Source organism: Somniosus microcephalus, chromosome 20, assembly GCF_052327205.1.
Source record: "Somniosus microcephalus isolate GS21.2 chromosome 20, FLI_Smic_1.0, whole genome shotgun sequence".
NCBI classification, from domain to species: Eukaryota; Metazoa; Chordata; class Chondrichthyes; order Squaliformes; family Somniosidae; genus Somniosus; species Somniosus microcephalus.
Window position 1 is genome coordinate 75,202,177 of NC_141006.1, and position 14,915 is coordinate 75,217,091.

General features: G+C 44.6%; 1 protein-coding gene across 1 annotated transcript in view; it reads left to right on the forward strand.

The window, feature by feature from the left end:
- The first annotated feature begins 3,384 nt into the window (after positions 1-3,384).
- The window catches only part of LOC147103434 (polycomb protein SCMH1-like), a 260,249-nt gene continuing 248,718 nt past the window's right edge, over positions 3,385-14,915 (forward strand). Inside the window, exons 1-2 of the mRNA XM_085963022.1 lie at positions 3,385-3,697; positions 6,078-6,293. The gene's annotated coding sequence lies outside the window, so the exon portion shown is untranslated. The remainder of the gene's footprint in view (positions 3,698-6,077; positions 6,294-14,915) is intronic.

The window sequence follows — 14,915 nt, forward strand, 5'->3', positions numbered from 1 at the left end:
TTTAAAGGCGACCGCTTCCTGCCTTTTTTTGCCGGTGACATTTTTGCACCACGCATTCTGAGAGAGAGAGAGAGAGACTTCTGGAGAGATTCAATGCTGTGTGAAGGAGTTTTGAGTACTGAGCAGCACTTTGCAGGTTTATTTTGATTTGCCCTTCCTTGCTTCGCCAGCGCTCTGAGGTAGCGCCTCGCTCCTTAAGACAGGTGTGCAGCGCCTGATTTAGCGCTCCAATCACCTCCAGGGGCAATAAAAGCCAAGTTTGCTGTTGGAGGCGATAATTAGCGCCAGGTGCTAAACTTTGCGCACCGCCAATAATGGCGCCCCAAATGGGGTGATACCGAATTTTTCCCCCCTAATATCTCTTCCATTTAGCGGCTCACGTGTTGTGAGTGGGCTAGCCGCAGAGTAGAGTAACATTGCCCCAAGCATGTTGGTAGGGTTTGGTGGGACCGAGTGGGGAGTCTAAAGCTTAAGCGGCAGAGATGGACCAGGCCTGGTCTGGGGATGATGCAGCCCGTGTCGGAGCTGTCAATGACAGACCGCAACTTCAGGATTTCCATATTAGGCTGCGCATGCGCTAAATCCCGAAGTTGCATCAGTTTCAAAGGCGAAATGACAAAGACTGCCAGTTCGCTGTCATCAGGACCGCAAATTCCAGGTGATAGTATGTTCACCTGGGACTGCTGACATGTGATCACACCAATTCGATATAAAACATAACTACTGAAGTCATGATTGTCAAGTCACCGATTGTGAGAAAAAAATGTTTCACATGAGCAGGAGTGTGATTTATACGACAAATGTACAGAGACATGTCAACATTTACTTAACAGGTATTTCCCTATCGAATGAAACAAATTGCATTTTCCTCCCAACACTCACTTCCACAGAAGCAAAGTGGGACAACCATGGTACAATGAAATAAAATAATGCTCAGGTTTATTACCAATAACATTCCTCAGACAATGTATGTACCAACGCCCCACCGAGCTGTGACAGAAGCAGCTTCAGGCGAGATACTGGCCCTGTGCTTCCTTCTTACAACATGATCTGCCTCACAATGTTTCAGCTTTACTTGAAGAATGCAGCAGTGGACCAAAGCTTGACGTATGGGTAACTTCTGCATAAACTTATATTCCCGCTTCCCTTCACAAAGCAAGACTGTTAAAAAGAAGACGGCACTTTTGTGATGTTCAACATTTTTAAGAAACGGGCTTTTCCATTTTTTCAGTTTGTTCCTGAGTGTTCACCTATGAGTGAGTAACTAGCACCTGATGCCTTTCAGTAATGTGGTCTGATACACGAAGCAACGATGGTATGGAGCTAATTCAAAGGTGGCCCTGTGAGATATTTGAAAGAAAGGAAGACTTGAATTTATACAACACATTTCACGACCTCAGGACGTCCCAAAGCGCTTTACAGCCAATGAAGTACTTTTTGAAGTGCAGTCACTGTTGTAATGTAGGAAACACAGCAGCCAATTTGCATACAGCAAGCTCCCACAAACAGCAAAGTGATAATGACCGGATAATCTGTTTTAGTAATGCTGATTGAGGGATAAATATTGGCCCAGGACACCGGGGAGGACTCCCCTGCTCTTCTTCTAAATAGCGGCCATGGGATCTTTTACGTCCACCCAAGAGAGCAGACAGGGCCTCGGTTTAACGTCCCATCTGAAAGACGACACCTCCGACAGTGCAGCTCTCCCTCAGTGCTGCACTGGGAGTGTCAGCCTGGATTGATGAGCTCAAGTCCCTGGAGTGGGACGATGCTGGTCAACATTCCTTCCTCAACCAACATCACCGGAAATGGACTGACTGGCCACTCATCCTATTTCTACTTTGTGGGACCTTGCTGTGTATAAATTACCTGTCGCATTTGCCTTCAGTAATAGTCACAGAACTTCAAAAGTAATCATTGGATGGAAAGCACTTTGGATCGTCCTGAAGTCATCACAGAGCATTATATAAATGCAAGTTCTCTCTTGATATGAACAGTTTTTTTTTAAACATTAATATTTGCTTACACAAAATATAGCAACGTGGTGCACCAGAGAGTCAGCAAAATTATTGAGGCCGCCCCACTCGGTCCGCCATTGAGTCGACGCTTGGTTTAACGCAGTATAAAAAAGATATTTAAGCTATAATAAGCTTTAAACCAAACTGTGATGATGGCCTGTGAAAAGCAAACAAATTAATGTGCTATCAACAAAATTACCACGCTGTCTGTTTTATGTGAGTTGTAGATAGCTTAATATAAAAGTTGACCTTACAATGTTGATTTTAATAACTCCCTTTCAAGACAATGTAATTCATTCTTTTAAATTTCCTTCACATGAAAGTCGCCATGGAAACGACAAACCTACTGAACTCAAACTGCTTGAAAGCTAATTACAAAAAGTACCAACCAAAACAAAGCAGATTCTACTGATTTTTATTTCACTTGAATTAACAATTTAAAATAACACCACCAAATTGGCTTACTAATCTATGCCAACAAATATCAGCTGTGACTCAGTGGGCAGCACCCCTCGCCTCTGAGTCAGAAGGTCGTGGGTTCAAGTTCCACTCCAGGGACTTGAGCACAAAAATCCAGGCTGACACTCCGAGGGAGTGCTGCACTGTCTTTTGGATGAGATGTTAAAACAGAGACCCCGTCTGCTCTCTCAGGTGGACATAAAAAATCCCACGGCACTATTTCGAAGAAGAGCAGGGGAGTTCTCCCCGGTGTCCTGGGGCCAATATTTATCTCTCAATCAACATCACTAAAACAGATTATCTGGTCATTATCACATTGCTGTTTGTGGGAGCTTGCTGTGTGCAAATTGGCTGCTACGTTCCCCACATTACAACAGTGACTACACTCCAACAGATGGTGTGAAGTGCTTTGGGATATCCTGAGGTTGTGACAGGCGCTATAGAAATGGAAATCTTTCTCTTTTTATTCCAATATTTTGCAGAGCAAGTGCTGGTTAGCATTCTTCCCCTCCCCACCCAACACAACACAATCATTTATCCAATTGCTGTTTGCGGAAACTCACTAGGCGTAAGTTGGCTACCATGTTTGTCTGCAATGCAAAAGTCATTGCACTTGGAAGTAATTCATTGACTGTGAAACATTTTGGGATGTCTCTCAGATACCTAAAAAGACAAAATATAAAAGCAATTATTTTTTTCTCCCAACTTTGGAAACTTCACCTGACTAAAAGCTTTCCCAAATTACATAAGAACATATTTTAAAACTTGATTTATCTCCAAACTCCATGTTATTATAAACACACAACTGATGTCAGAATGACCTTGTGACCCTCCCACAATGACGCCTTGGAGGCGGCAGAACCAAATAATCGATGCCTGCACAAAACCTTGAATGAAAAAAAATGCCCGAATTGCAGTGAGCTGTTTTTGATTGCGGACTCCTGTGTCCCAGAGTTTGCGGGAGCACCGGCCGCCTTTGCTGCTTTCGGCGGTGCACCGGGGCGCTTCCTTGCTTTGATCAGTAGGGGTCGTGCAGTGTCAGTGTCTGCACTTTCAGAGTCACATCCAAATGGGGGTCTCTCTCTCTCTCCTCCTCCTTCTTCACTGCGCACTCCTCAAATATGGCGGAGACTGATTGAAATCTAAGCCTTGAGACACGCCAGAGAGGGGAGGGGGGCAAGGAAGAGGGGGAAAAAAAACCTCTCTGTTGGAAAAGAAAAGTAAGTACTGGATCCCCGCGGAGATTGAGGAGGGGGGGAATCACCGGGGACAAAACATCCCAGCCGACCCTCTTTTGCAAACAAGGGGAGGGGGGAGAGAAACAAAAGCAGTGGCTTTTCAGAGGAGTAAGAGGTAGAGTCGCGCTGGATGTTTTGTAACTAGGCTGAATGTATCCCCTTGCGCTTTGTATCCACTGAAATGTATCCAATATAATGTATCCAGTGCAAAAAATCCAATGTAATGTAGCCAATACAATGTATCCAGTCCAATATATCCAGTGAAATGTATCCAATGCAATGTATCCAGTGTGTCCGGTGCTGGGCGCTCTCCGGGGGCGCTACATGCATCTTTATGCAATTTTTATGCATTGCCCTCCTCTCTCCAAGTCCGGACTGTTGCTGGTTTTATTCCCGTTGCATTGTGCTGCTGCTGGCTCTCTCCCTCCTGGTTTGTTGCAGAGGGGCCTTGTCGGTTACCGAGGATGAAATTAACATCAGCCGTCAATCAAGGCGCCGCTTCCCCCTCCCCAGCCTGCGAGCGCCCAGCCTGCAGTTTTTACAATATATATGTGTGCATTTTTCCCTCTCTTCCCCAGGATTGCTAGGAAAGTAATGATTTGCAAATGTGATTGCAGGCGTCTGTTGATGTGTGTGTGTACTATTGGGGGGGCAAAAGCATTTTACTTCCCCCCCGCCCCCCCTCTTTTTTATTTAGTTTAATTTTTTTATAAAGCAGGTGAAGTGAAGCTGAGAGCGCAGGTCCTGCCAAAAGAATCGGAGTTAGCGATTCAGAACCCTTAACCTATACTTGGGCCACGGAATATTGCGAACAGGCGGGCTCAAAGCGTTGGAAATTCTTGTACAAAGCTGGGACTGGATTGCTGGCGGCTGCCTCGCAGTCAGACTGCAGTTCACAGTAACACACACACACACCGGGGTAATCGTTTAATTTGTGATTCGCAGTAGTTATCAATTGGATAATCGTGCTTTTGTGAAGACACTTTTTTTTGCCTGCAAAAATCTTGCCCCCGTCTTTTTTTATATGAAATAATTCCAGGCGGCACTGGTTTTTATTTCGTTTTTAATCAACTTGATCAGTTTTTTTTTTAGACCGACTGGTGGAGAAATTTGCCAGCGCATATTTTTTTTTTTTTTTTGACCCGTTGTCTCCGACTAGTTTTCAGATCTTTCGGCGGCGAAAGTTTTCTTTGGCTTGTCGAAGGCGGGCCCAGAGGCTCCGAACCGTCTCCCCGGCGGCGTCTGGGCGAAGCTGAGCTTCAAACCTCCCCAGCAAATGTAACCGAAAAGGCTTTTTTCATCCGAGCTTTTACTCCACGGTTTTCAACATTGTGCAGCGCCTGCTGCCTCCAGCCGGGGATTATTCAGCCAAGTTAGAAGCTAAAGTTTTTTTTTTCCAAAGGGCACAAACCCTTCAGAAGATTGGAAATATTTCTAAAATGCATCAATCCTGGAACTCTTCCATTTGGGGGTGGGGGAGGAGGAATGTGCAGTCGCGGTATTGACAGACTCCAGCCACATGTGTCACGTCACACAGTGCCGGCTGTCAATATATTGTGACAACAACCGTTTGCCATTGTGATTGGAGTTACTGGCTTTGCATTGTAACCCCAAGGGTTGTGATGTGCTTTTGCACCAGCTTCAAGATTTAGCCCAGATACCCAGTTCCGTGCAGAAGGAATACAATTGTTTTCCCCGAGTACACTTTGTACAAATTGTTCTTGTGACATTGTAACTACCCTCTTCCCACCTCTCAACAGTTTAAGGACAGTTAAATTTGCATCATTCCACACTGCAGTATGGTGCCATCGCACGGGGCTTTAAAGAAAGAAACTTGCATTTCTATAGCGCCTTCCACGACCACCGGACGTCCCAAAGCGCTTTACAGCCAATGAAGTGCTTTTGGAGTGTAGTCACTGTTGTAATGTGGGAAACACAGGCCCATCACTTCCCATGCAGTCTTTTTCCAACCTAAACTGGGCCATCAAGACAGGGAAGGTGCAGATTGGGGCATAGGCAGATCTCCGCGGGGAAAGTGAAAGCATTGGAGGGTGAAGAATTTCTTGCACGTTGGAGAGCGACAGGAGCAGGTTTGTGCATCCTCTGAAATGGGGAATAGTGTGTGTGTGTGTCATGGGAGGATTTTGGGGTGGGTGGGGGAGAGAAATAACCAGCATTCAGTATCCCATTGTAAGGTCTTCTAGAGGAATACAGTGAAAGAACATGAGAGCAGGAGTAGGCCATAGGGCCCCTCGAGCCTGCTCCCCCATTCAGGTGCGATGTAAAGATCTGTTCCTTAGTTTGCATCTGATTATCTGAATCCTTTCCTCCTTTTTAAAATTGTGTTTTCTTTTAATTGCAGATATATTTGTCCCCGGAGAGCGCCCGATCCTAAGGCATGCTGCGCGTCAAGATCACTAATTGGATTTGAACTTGAGGATTACCTGGAATTGATGAATGTCTGGGAAAGGGATATTGCAGCTTTCAGTGTTGTAATGAGGACTGAAATCTAAGTGTATGCAGACCGGTATTCAATCAGGAACAATTTGGCCTTGACAAAAGCACAGACCGTTTGAAGGTACAGTATGAGCTGATTGTCTTTTGTAAACCTATTTTGTTCAACAGTCAGGCCAGAAACTTTGAGGCTGTAAACGGAGTAAGTTACTCACAGTGCCTCTTAATCTCCTATATCACAAATGTCAGGTCTGTTCCATGAGTGAACATTTGGCTGTTCTCAGGATTGCTTTCTCTAGACTGTTTTTCTGCTTCACCTGAAACCTGATGCTTAACACCTATTAAGGTGACAACTAATTTCCCACAAGTTTTAATGGACCCTAGCAGGACTGCCCTGTAAGCTTCCTCTCTCTCTCTCTTTCACTGCTTATAATAACTCGGGTGGGAGTAAAGCGCTGGTTTGACAACTCTCCTCACTCCTATGTGAGCTATTCTGTAGCAAAACTATAAACTTGTTTACGATTTCACTACAAATAATGAACAGAGAAAATTCCCCACCCCTTACGTGTTTTATTTTGGTGGTTTCTAGTTGTTGTTACATTTTGAATTCACTGGAAAATGAAATAGCAGTAAGGTTGGTAAGAGCAGTGGTAGGATGTAATTGTTCTCCCAGCAAAACTTTGAAGCCTTACCACTAACTCCATCCCTCTCCCACCACCCCCCCCCCCCTTCTCCCTTGAAAGAAAGAAAGACTTGCATTTCTATAGCGCCTTTCACAACCACCGGACGTCTCAAAGTGCTTTACAGCCAATAAAGTACTTTTTTTTTTTTTTCTTAACCAGAACATACACAACCTTCATGTCCTCTTGACCCAGAGCTGAGCTTCAAAGCCCCCATATCGTATCCATAACCAAGGCTACCTATTTCCAACTCCGCAACATCTCTCTCCTCTGCCCCACATCACTTGCACTGTTGTTGAAGCCCTCATCTTTTGTTACTTCTAATTATCGCCAAAGCATTCCATGCCAGCCTCTGGAACTCGTGACTCCATAAACTGCAGCTCGTGCAAAGCTCTGCTGCTCCCATCCTGTCCCATACTAAGTCCCCTTGCCCAGCAGCCCTGGCCTCGTGACCTCCATTGACTCCTTGTCTTTCCCCCACCCCAGCAATGAATTCGTAATCCTTGTCCCCATCTACAAATCCCTCCACGGCCTTTCCCCAACCGATCTCTATAGCTGCCTCCAACCTTGTGCCCTTCCTGTGCCTTTTGGTAGCTCGGTTCTAACCTACTGTCCCTCCTCCCTTCCCCATTTCACCTTCATTTGCAGAGACTTCAGCTGTTTCGGGCTTTTTATTTCTCTGAATTTCTTGTATGCTCTGTATCTCGCACTTTCTGTCTGATCCCGTAAGCCTTGCTACCTCTACCCTCACCTTAACCTTCTTAAAGCACCTCCCAAACCCGCAAACTCTTCCACCGAGCAGGACAGTGGCCGCAGGTGCATGGGAACACCACCGCCTCCAAGTTCCCCTCCAAGTCACACGCCATCGTCGCTGGGTCACAATCCTGGAACTCCCTCCTTAACAGCACTGTGGGAGGACTTTCGCCACACGGACTGCAGCTGTTCAAGAAGGCGGCTCGCCACCACCTTCTCGAGGGCAATTAGGGATGGGCAATAAATGCTGGCCTTGCCAGCGACGCCCACATCCCATGAACGAATCTGTTCAACCATGCTTCTAGTTGTCTCTCATACGGCTGCTGAGAATTTGTTTCTCGGTCGTGAAGCATCTTGGGACGTTTTCTGTGTTGAGATGCTATATAAATGCAAGGTGGTTCAGGTTGATGGGCACATAGAAAGTGAGAATGTGTAACTTTAGTTAGGGGGAATGAAGGCATTGCTGTACCGCAGGCACTACTGTAATTGAGACTGGTGCCTATTTCGAAAGATACTGAGGCTGGCAAACTCCTGGCACGTTGTCCTCTTCTGTGTCACCCACTGACTAGCGAAAGTGGAGCGCTCGCTTTTCATGCGTTTGCGCAAAGCTCGCTGACTGCATTTAATGCTGACCATGTTTTCTTGTTGGGCGGTCGCTTGCCACATGGACGTTAAAAAGAAAAAGATTAAATATTAAGTTAAAAAAATTCCCAGTTGGGCCACTGGGAGCTTCATGCTCACAATTGGTAATTTTATAGCTTGTGTGAAGTCAGCAGCTGGAGATTCCCTCTTGGCCATGGTCGTGCACCCCTTGCTTCGTGTCAACGCAAACTATGTAGAATAACTGGCTCGTCACAAAGAGTGCATGAAGACTTGCTCGGACAGCCCATGCTATCAGCTGGCATTGACCCAGCTTGTTTTAAAGTGTACTTCAGTACAGTGTAACCTGTTTGGAGAAGGGCTTTTTTTTATACTTGTATATAATAAAAATCTACAGAATAATCAATACATTTGCGGGGAATTACAAGGCCATAAAAAATCTTCAGTTAAAGGTTCTGATAACGATTGATGGATATCAAGATGCTCTGAGCCTTTAACTCCCAGATATTTTTGAACATAAACGTTTTTATTAACATACGTTGGCTGTACTTTGCAGCTATGGCATCGAAGTGTGAGGGGGTGGGGTTGATGGTGCTAAACCAGGACGTACTGCATGCTAGACCTGAAACCATATTTGATGACTTGCACATCATGGTTCACCTTCATACCATATTACTGGCTAATATTTTAGGTATGAGTGTTCACATTTGATGGAAGTAGCTAAGTTACATTTGGTTAGACTCTACTATCTAACTGAATTAACATTCTCTGCATTAAGAAAGACTTTCATTTCTACAGCGCCTTTCGTGACCACCGGACGTCCCAAAGTGCTTTACAGCCAATGAAGTACTATTTGAAGTGTAGTCACTGTTGTAATGTAGGAAATGTGGCAGCCAATTTGCACACGGCAAGCTCCCACAAACAGCAATGTGATAGTGACCAGATAATCTGTTTTAGTGATGTTGATTGAGGGATAAATATTGGCCACAGGACACCGGGGAGAACTCCCCTGCTCTTCTTTGAAATAGTGTCACGGGATCTTTTACATCCACCTGAGGGAGCAGACGGGGCCTCGGTTTAATGTTGTCTGTTAATAGGTCTGATGCAACATAAATACTATGTTTGCCTGCTTTCATCTGAAAGATGGCACCTCTGACAGTGCAACACTCCCTCAGTACTGCGCTGGAGTGTCAGCCTAGGTGCACAAGTGTCTGGAGTGGGACTTGAACCTACAACCTTCTGACCCAAGAGTGCTACCCACTGAGCGACAGCTGACATAAGAATGCTAATGTAAACTGCAAATGATACACATAAAGACCATTTCCCTTATTCTGCGCATAAAATTAATCAACTCACAAATTTTGGCCCAGAAAATGCATCTTGCAGTGGCTGTCGTAAATTGGTTTTTCCCCTCACCTGTTGGAAATGCGAATTGATAGCTGCACGGCGATGTCAACAGTACGTCTGGAACCTCGTGAGTGTCTGGTCCAGTGGACTATCTCCTTAACCAATGAAATTTAAAGATACAGAAAGAAACTGATGGAGAAGGAAATAGCGTGACTTAGTGTCAAATTAGATACAGAAAGGGGGGTGGGGGGGAAGGAGAAGGGGGGAAAAAAAACAAAATGGAAAAAGAGCCTCTAAGAATAATTTACTACCTGCCGGAATGAGACTCCAGTTTCAATTGTTCCCTTTCTGTGCCTCCAAGGTTGAGTTTCATGTCGGATCATAAATCATGTCATGAACAGGGTCCTTATAAGGACATAAGAATTAGGAGCAGGATTCGGCCCCTCGAGCCTGCTCCACCATTCAATAAGATCATGGCTGATCTTCTACCTCAACTCCATTTTCCCGCCTGCTCCCCGTATCCCTTGATTTCCCTAGTATCCAAAAATCTATCGATCTCTGTCTTGAATATACTCCATGATTGAGCCTCCACAGCCCTCTGGGGTAGAGAATTCCAAAGATTCACCACCCTTATGACATCAAATACCAGCCCTAACTTTCTGCGGTGAGATTAATTTGTATATGCAGCAGTTTCTTAAAACTCATGGGGAGGTTAACAGCGAGCTCTTGTTTTCGCGAGGCTAACGGTGGAGTGGCGCAAATCGGCCAGCAATTTGTGGCAATTCACTAGAGAGGGTACAGGGGAGATTTACGAGGATGTTGCCTGGGCTGGAGAATTTTAGCTATGAGGAAAGATTGGATAGGCTGGGGTTGTTTTCTTCAGAACAGAGGAGGCTGAGGGGGGACCTAATTGAGGCGTATAAAATTATGAGGGGCCTAGATGGAGTGGCTAGGAAGGACCCATTTCCCTTAGCAGAGAGGTCAATAGCCAGGGGGCATGGATTTAAAGTGATTGGTAGAAGGATTAGAGGGGAGTTGGGGAGAACTTTTTTCACCCAGAGGGTGGTGGGGGTCTGGAACTCACTGCCTGAAAGGGTGGTCGAGGCAGAAACCCTCATCACATTTAAAAAGTACTTGGATATGCACTTGAAGTGTCGTAACCTACAGGGCTACGGACCAAGAGCTGGAAAGTGGGATTAGGCTGGAGAGCTCTTTTTCGGCCGACACAGACACGATGGGCCGAATGGCCTGTCTGGGCCGTAAATTTCTATGAATTTGCAACTCGTGCCGTAGCCCTTTCTCACCATGAATTCTTGTGGTTTTTTTTTTGCCTTAATGATGGCGAGCGCTGGGAACTCGCCGTTACTTTTGCAATTTCTGGGCCCTTGGGTCTGCGCAATGTCAACTTTTTCCTTTTTTTTAATGAAAGTGGTGACATTGCTGGCGGGAGAATGTAATTACAGTGCGCCGAGTTTATATGGACCAATATCGACGTGGACATAGCAATTTTTGATGGACAGTGTCTGAGTTGAAAATATGGATTTGTTTATGTCGGATTATCTCGCGCTCTGTAATTCTGCTTTGCCTGAGGACCACACTTGGCCTCGACTCCTTGTGTGCAATGCCACAGGACATGGACTAGTGTATATTAATGATGTTTAGTGCGTGTTTTGTCCATCACCTGTTGACGTGCAAATTTCTGCCACATTAAGAGCAGAAGGTATAAAAAAAAAAGCCAATTACTGTATTTGCAATGTAGAGAACATCTCCTTTCTCCCCTTGCCCTGGCCAAGCTGTAGAATGCTGAATGTCGAGAGTGATCAGCTGTTTTTGACATCTAGGATTGCTAGGGTCCAAATGAGAGCAAATACATTAGATGGGCTATTCCTGTTGCTTGCATTCCATTTGAATAGATGTGGTCTATGCCCAACCCCCTCCGGCACTAACAACCAAACATGCTGGAGGGGATCGAGCGCTGGAGCTGCAATTCCCGGCATGTTTTTCCCCACCGCCCCGATCCATTGGAGCCGATCCAGAAAGCTGGTCTAAGTCCGGTTGGCAAATCCTGCCCTATGTGATTTATGGGCTATTTTCCGATGATGCAGAGGCAGTGAAAGTGTGATATCACAATCATGTCAATGTAGGCACCCTCACAAATTGACCACACCAAGTGTAGTAGCTGTTGGCGCTCACCGGTAACTTTACTGACCATTTTGTTTATAGAAAATTAAAAAAATTAGTGAGGAAGCGGAGAGAAACAGTGTCTCAAATTCCAGAGATTAAAAAAAAAAAGTGGATATAAGGGAATGTTAAGGCTGTGATCTGAATTTAGGAATCTGATGATTAACCACTCAATTTGTTCTCCTGGTTTGTCATGTGTTCTAAATCTATTTGAGATAATGCCTTGTAATTGCCCCTTGCTATCCATTGTGTTCTCATTTTACGACAGGAATTGATATTTGCTAACACGCAGTTTATGCTCTGACTCCAGCTTTCTGCTGTTTGATTATTGGTTTTTGATTTTGATTGTCTGGCGGCACACTATGTTACAGCTTGCCATGAACAGAGGGACAACCAGTAAACTAAGACAAGAGTATATATAAACAAGGCGAAAATATATTTATAAACTCAGGGATATACCTGTTTATACACTATGAATGGAACCGCGTTTATGTGTTCAACCATAAATGTATTTTGATGCTTTGGCAACATAAGATGTACCTTATCATGCCAATAAAGCGATTTGTATTGTATTGTATTGTCTGGAACCTATGGTGAGAGGCAAAGGTAGTGGGAGTGCGAATACACAGGCTGTGTGTAATCAATATTAATCCCGCTATCAGAAAAAGTAATGATCTTGAAATTATGTTGTTGTGTTCCTCTGAAACTATCCCCATGCTCTTTTAGAGATGGCATTAACCCATTTTATTTTAAAACCAGTTAAAGCCTTGCTAATCTAGCGGAGAGAGGAATTTCAGGTGAATATGTTGACCATTCGAGTGCAATTATCCCACAGTGTAATTTCAAGGCCTGTGTTTTTAAAAAAAAAAAAAACAATTTGGGAGGAGAATTGTGAGCAAGGCATTTCAATCCATGCTTGCATGTGGTCTATGTTGTCATTGAATTGAATACAGTGTTGTCACTGTGCTTCTTTGATGTATTGGTAGCAATAGGTTAAAAATCGCACTTCAGTTTAATGTGTATGATCTTATTGATGTTTCAAATTGTTCCCTCCACTATCACTCATACTTCACCCTTTACAGAACAAAATGGAGAAACAACTTAAATATGTAAGAACGCCTCTAATTTTACTGCTGGAGTGGAGTAAGTGTCCATCATCACACACTTTACTGAAATCTTAAAGAAAGAATTGTATTTCTATAGCGCCCTTCATGACCACCGGACGTCCCAAAGAGCTTTACAGCCAATGAAGTACTTTGTGAAGTGTAGTCACTGTTGTAATGTAGGAAACACGGCAGCCAATTTGCGCACAGCAAGCTCCCACAAACTGCAATGTGACAATGATCAGATAATCTGTTTTTAGTGATGTTGATTGAGGGATAAATATTGGCCCAAGGACACCGGGGAGAACTCCCCTGCTCTTCTTTGAAATAGTGCCATGAGATCTTTTACGTCCTCCTGAGGGAGCAGACGAGACCTCCGTTTAACGTCTCATCCAAAAGCCGGCACCTCCGACAGTGCAGCACTCCCTCAGCACTGCACTGGAGTGTCCGCCTCGATCTTTTGTGTACAAGTCTCTGGAGTGGGACTTGAACCCACAACCTTCTGACTCGGGTGAGGGTGCTACCCACTGAGCTACGGCTGACACTAAGGCACTTTTATATTCGTTGTGGTCGCAGTAGAGTGATACTCAAACGGAGACTCATGCCCCGTGTGTGCCAGTGTCCCGTCTGTTGGTCATGTAGCTTGGCAAAAAAATTTGCCATCAAAATGTGAAGTGGGAGGGGGAAATACAAATGCAGGCAACATCAGATTTCCGCCTTTTATACCAGGTACTGTTGTCTTGCACCGAATCCCAGAAGCATGCGTGCGCGTTACACAGTGAGCATTGCCTTGCCGATAGACGGACACTAGTTTGCGGGTGTACACCTGCTCTCTCGGTTTATTGGGATGGGATGGGGTAGGGTCGGAAGGAGAATTTTTTTTGAAACTCCGATATTGAGATGTCAGTTGAACTTCAAAAGCTGTCCTTGTGCACTGAATTACTTCATAATAACTGGAGTGTCTGAAAACACAGGTTCAAAGCAGCAGACGATGACTGAGCTAGTTAGTTTGCTTTCTGTACTTTTTGCATTCAGCTGCTCTATGCAAACTCTGTTTTTTGCTCTTGTATATGAAGCATGTAAGGAACCTCTACCCTAATTCTCACAGTTATACATCCCTGCAGTATGTTTCTTTTTGTTAAGCAGGAACATACAGGACTGGAAAAAACTAATCACCGATTTTTAAAAAGGCCTGGAATTTGCGGTCTGGAGGCAGCCTCTGACCTGCTTAAAAATATCCGCACCTACCTTCAGGTTCCCAGGCTGCGGAGACTTTGGGTCTCGAGCCTGCAGGCGTTCGCCTGCGTAAAGGCCCACGGATCCCAGGGACGCGGGTGGTTTGGAAGCGTCCCTGGGATCGCATGGGCCAGGTCCTCCGATCAGAAAGGAAGATTCCTCATATACTTATGGGGATTCCATTTACGAAGGGAACCCCCGTTGGCATACGAGGAATCCCCAAATAATTTATATAAATGGAATAAAAATAAATGTTCTCATTTTAAAATTGAATTAAAAGTCCCTTCAATTAAAAGCAAATACAATAAAAATTTAATTTTTTGAAAAATAATTTTAAACCTTTTATCTGGGCCAAAATTTGCATAAGCTAATTTAAAGTGTGCATAATTTTTTATTTTTAAATTTTAAGATTAATATTAACCCTCGCGCTGGTGAAAGCAGGCCCTAGTGTAAGGGATTTGCTGGGCAGTAGTTGGACAAATAACCCCACTCTGCCCCAGCAAAAGTGATTTTACTTTTGGTGCATTGGATCTGTCGAGGCGAACCTGGACAGATCGCAAGTTCTGGGTTTTCGCGCATGCTGTGCGTATGCAGTCATTGGAACTGCAAATTCTGGACCAAAATAATTATGGATGAGTATGGTCTATTGGCATATATTAATGAATGAGTCTCTTCCCCATTGCTGCATCTAATTGTTTTGCAAACAATTCCAGGTTTTTTTTTTGCCTCCACTATTCTGCCCGGAAACCCACTCCAAATGTTGCTCGTATTCTGCAAGAACCACCTCCTGATAACCTGTCCTAATGCGCCCTTTTACTAGATTGAACCGGTGTCCTCTTGTCCTCC